Source organism: Olea europaea, chromosome 3 (assembly GCF_002742605.1).
Source record: "Olea europaea var. sylvestris chromosome 3, O_europaea_v1, whole genome shotgun sequence".
NCBI lineage: Eukaryota > Viridiplantae > Streptophyta > Magnoliopsida > Lamiales > Oleaceae > Olea > Olea europaea.
In genome coordinates this window covers 12,452,863-12,458,194 of record NC_036239.1, presented here as the reverse complement: position 1 = coordinate 12,458,194, position 5,332 = coordinate 12,452,863, and positions in this window count along the sequence as shown.

Here is a 5,332-nt window from a genome sequence, read left to right as displayed (position 1 = left end):
ATGCATTCTTGTACATTGCATCATCCATAGAAATATAGGCTGGTGGTGTGTAAGAGTAGATTCAATATATATCGAGAGAGTGTATTGGATAATTTAGGAACATTGAATTGTCATTTTTTTTTCCATCGATTCGTTGAATTTGTGAAATTAGGGTTTTTAATAGTTAATTGGGGATTCGAGTTCTTAATGATTTCATTTCGATTCATTTCAATACATTAGTTCTAAAATTGCATATTTACATTTCAGTTTTAAGGTCACATTGGTATAATTAGAGTTAATTCAATCCTCGTGGGAACGATGCTTGGACTCATAGTCCATTTTACTACTTGTTAACGAACCGTACACTTGCGGTGGGTTTTAAAATCGAAAAGAAATATTTCGTGAACAAGTTTTTGGATTAAGTCACAATTCAACCATTTTATCCATGTTTAAGTCATGTTTGTGAACCAAATAAGTGTGTAAAAACACGCTTATCAAATCCCCCAAACTTAAATTATTGTTTGTCCTCAAACAATGTAGTGACTCAAAGTTAAACAAACATGGCTTAGTAGCTTGCCGTGTCTCAGGATTGGAACTTAGCAATACAATAGAACAATATCAATATTGCAAGAATAAAATTAACCTTTACTTATCAAATGCAATACTCAACGTGTGTGTGTGAACTCATGCCAACATATCAAGCTTATGAATGGTTTGTTCCCGACCCATAATGGTCAAATTTATCCTTACATCACTCGAGAGATACACAAATCCTCCAAACTTATTCTTTTCACTCAATTATCTTGGGGCGTGTTCTAAGGTTAGGAGTTTAACAACTATAATCCTTACCCTCTCTTAGTTTGGATAGATCTTACCCTTACAAGTACACATATCAACAAGTAGAGACTCTCTTTAATTTGATTGTTTCAACCTTTAGGCTCAAACTAAGCTACTTACCTCGCATCAAGGTTAAATTTATATCAACCAAATGTCCAACAAGGGCTTTTTTTTTTCAGGTTTTTTTCTCTCTCCATCTTCTCATTTGCTTTCTATATAACGAGTTTTAGGCGATGACTCCCAAACCAATTGGTCTTAGGGCACCAGGTTTTAAACCCTTGCAGCCTTATTCACCCGAGTTATAAAGGCTCGATAAGATGAATTTTTGTCAACTTCTCCTTTTTCTTGCTTTCTATATAACCACTGTAACGAGCTTTAGGCCGATAATTCACAAACCAGTTGGCTTTAGGATATCAGGTTTTAAGCCCTAACAGACTTAATTGCTTGAGTCATAAAGGCTTTAGAGAGAAGTGATAATTTTCCAATTTTTATTTTCTACCCTTTCTTTGTTTTTCTAGACATTTGATCTCAAAAACTGTCCTCAACTTAAAGTTTTTACCTATTTCTCACCTTCCGGTTTAGACAATCCACACAGTATATTTTCATGCACTGAACCCCTACTTACTTCTATGTTTCCCTATAGTGGCTCAACCATCTCCAAACTATCTTATGGTGATTTAACGGGTTAATGATATAGAGGGTTAACCTAGGTTTCTCATATTTTACTCCAACAATCTCATTCAATAACTTAACATGAAAACATGAGTGCGTGCAAAAGGATGTCAAGCATTGCATCAACAAGTATTAGCTAATAAAATCCTGTACTATATCCACAGTTCTAATTTACACCTGTCCAATAATCACATCATAGCCGGCAAGGCTACCAAACCCACACAAGCATACAAAAGTAAAATCAACACTCATTCATCACGCATGCATCATGCAAGAATGTAGTCAATTTAATGATTGATTGTGAAAATGCATATTAACTACATGCCGAATATTTGTTTGAAAATTATGCTACCATCCCCCAAACTTATACAGTACATTGTCCTCAATGTAAATGTAAAGTTAGAAAAGCATAATTTAAAAATATATACACAACTTGGCAAATAGAGGTAAACAACACTCCCCTGATCAAAGTGGTGGTCGCGGTGTGTAGCTGGGACCCGCAGCATGATCTTCAGGAGGAGATGGAAGGCGAGATAGGATTTGTCTCATCAATTCTGTCTACTGTGCTTGCTCTGCCTAAATGGATTGAAGCCTATTCTCCATACTTCCCAATCGATCCCAGGTTTCGTTCACTCGCCACTATATGCCATCCATTCTCCCAGCATACATGTTGAACCTACCATTCATGGTCTCCACCTCCCGTCGTGCCGTTGTGGCTTCATTTAAAGCACCCCTTGTGGAATCTTCAGGAAGAGTAGAGGTCTCTCTGCACTTTGTCAATAGTGGTAGTCATGGTCTCGAAACTCTGCTGGAGATGTTGTATGTCTCGGCTAGTTCCAGTGGTAGTGGCAAATATCTGCCTCAAAACCTGATTGTCCATATCAACCTGGGGTGGTGGTGGAGGTATTTGAGGCATGTCAAGGTCCGCATCTGCTTGACCTTCCTCATTCAATTGCTGTCGTCGTCGTGCATTTTCTAATTTCTGTTGGTGCTTCACTCTTACTCGGTCTTAGACCTCTAGTGTGGATTGCTTGATAAAAGGGCTTGGCTTTTCTGGTGCTTCCCCAGGTTGGATTTGTATCCCCACTGCTCTACATATTCCACTTATCAGACTGGGAAAAATTAGTGAGTAGTGCCTATCACCCCAAGTGCCTGTACCATGAATTTGGTTGTAGATGTACGTGGCTAGATCAATCTTGTTCCCTCTAACCAAATGGTATATGAATCCGGCCCTTGGATTTGTAAATGTTGTTCTGTGGGATATAGGCTCGATGTTATGGTACATGAATAACCATAAAATTGCTATGGATGGGGTGAGATCTATCTGATGCCAGTCTGCTGTAGGTAGAGGCCAAGCGTTTTCACGTCCCAACAATACCTCTGCAACCTCATTCCAGTTGAAGTCCTCTGGGATAGGGACCACATTGTTCCAAGATAACTGATAGTAGTCATGGATTACCTCCGGTGAGAACATAATCCATTTGCCCCTAACCCATGTCTGATGTAAATGCTCTGATCCGGGGGTATCGATTTCCGTGTTGAAATTTGCGTAAAATTCCTTTGTCAGATTCTCATACACCGGGTGAGGTCTTTCTATAACCTTTTCCCAACCACAATTGTGAATAAGCTATGTCAATTCAAAGTTGGGAAAGTCTTCTAACTTTACTGGCCTCTCGGGAATGATTGCCCAATCACGCACAACATTGACGTATCGGGCTGCCGTATCTGATGATAGAAATCGTCTGACACCCCCTTCGGGTTCCCTTGTTCGGGCTGTTCCAGATGATGAGCCGACTTTCTCTTTTCCCTTTGAACTTCGTTTAGGAGGCATCCTGCAAAAGGAAATACACAATATCACTCACTTAGTGTAGAAAAAATGGGCATGAATAAACTTTGAATTCATAATCCCCCAAACTTTCTTCAATATGCACATTTACGTGTGTTTATGCAATGTTTCATAACATGAATCATCAATATAACTCTAGCATTGCATAAGTATGGAAAACTCAAAATTTTGGCTCGAACATGCATTTCTAAAAATTTTTACCCATGACCAAGTGACCAAATTCAGCCCCGGGCATCACCGAGAAATATCGAAATTTTCCCGAGCAAGTTTTGGACATGTGAAAATACATAATGATATCTAGAATATATCCAAATTTCACCCTAATCGGAGGTCGTTTGCATTAGAAAACATAGGGACGAAGGTAGTGACGTGAGTGAATATGTTGAACCATGAAATGCCTTTGTGAATTCAAATGTTAAGGTAATGTTTTCAATTGAAATATCACATGATTTTTCAACAAAAACGCTACACAATAACGATGTAAACTATTACATAAGTGAAAAGCCCAAAAAATCAAAACATGCGTTAATGTGGCATTTTGTCGAACACTTGGTGTGCAATGTGAATTACTTCCTATTTCTTACATACACTACCATGAAAGTTCCCCAAATTCACAATAGTACACCAATCTACCACAATACATTCTAACTAAATCCACACATTGAAAGAGAATGTAAGAATGAAGCCCGAAATTTTGTCGGAGTTAGAATTCATACCTTGCTTGGCAAGTTGGAAGCTTGATGTGTGTCAATATCCAAGCACTAGTGTGAGGAGTGTGTGTAGTGCAATTTTGGGGTGTATGCAATTAAGTGTGTGCAGTGAATTAGGTGCAAGTGTGATGGTGATAATGAGTGCAAGTGAAGAAGAAGGGTGGTCGTGTGGAGTGATTTCGTGTGTGAGTGAGAGTGCAAGGAGTGTGGCGTGAGGGGGGGGATGTGGGGAAAAATGGGGGTGGCCACGGGTTAAAACCCGTGGCCACAGCACTATGCGACCGCATAGTTAGAATTTAAACTCCCCCAAAATCGATTTTTCACTTAAAAATTTGGACTTACTCCGCTATATTCCGAAAAAAAATTGAAATTTTTGACTTGAAAAAGGAGTATGCTTATCGAAAACTTAGCACCAAAATCGATTTTTCAAAAATATTGACCCGCATTCTGAAATCTTAACCAAAACGAACATCTTCGCACATCGGAATGCGTGACATACACTCGAACACCCGACACACTTCATAACGCCCCGATTCATGCAACATTAAACGTGAAATGCCTAAGCTATCATGCAAAATATGATCGATGACCTACGAAACAAACTAAAATCAAACAAATTCCTAAACTAATGCAATGCAATAAAATAAAATAAAGGATACAGTGGGTTGCCTCCCACTCAGCGCTATGTTATAGTCGATAGCTCGACTTTATCGTAATGCGTCATTCTGGTGATCCAAGTTGGACGGTAGACTTGTCCTTTGAGAAATCACCGCCCCAGTAGTGCTTCAATCGCTATCCATTGACTTTGAATGTCCCCTTGCTGTCGTGAGTGATCTCAATTGCCCCATGTGGAAATACTTGTGTAATGGTATATGGACCAGACCATCTCGATCTCAATTTTCCTGGAAACAGCTTAAGCCTGGAGTTATACAGTAACACTTTTTGCCCCACTTGAAAGTCACGCCTCTGGATATGCATGTCATGCCATTTCTTGGTGCGCTCTTTGTAGATCTTTGAGTTCTCACAGGCTTCCATTCTGAGTTCATCAAGTTCATTCAGTTGTAACAGCCGTTTTTCACCTGCAGCCTTCAAATCCAAGTTCAACTTCTTCATTGCCCAGTAAGCATGATGTTCGATCTCGAGAGGTAGATGGCATGCTTTCCCAAAAACCAGTCGATATGGAGACATTCCTATAGGAGTCTTGAATGCAGTCCTGTAGGCCCACAAGGCATCATCCAGTTTCTTTGACCAATCCTTTCGTGATGAGTTAACTGTGACTTCCAGAATA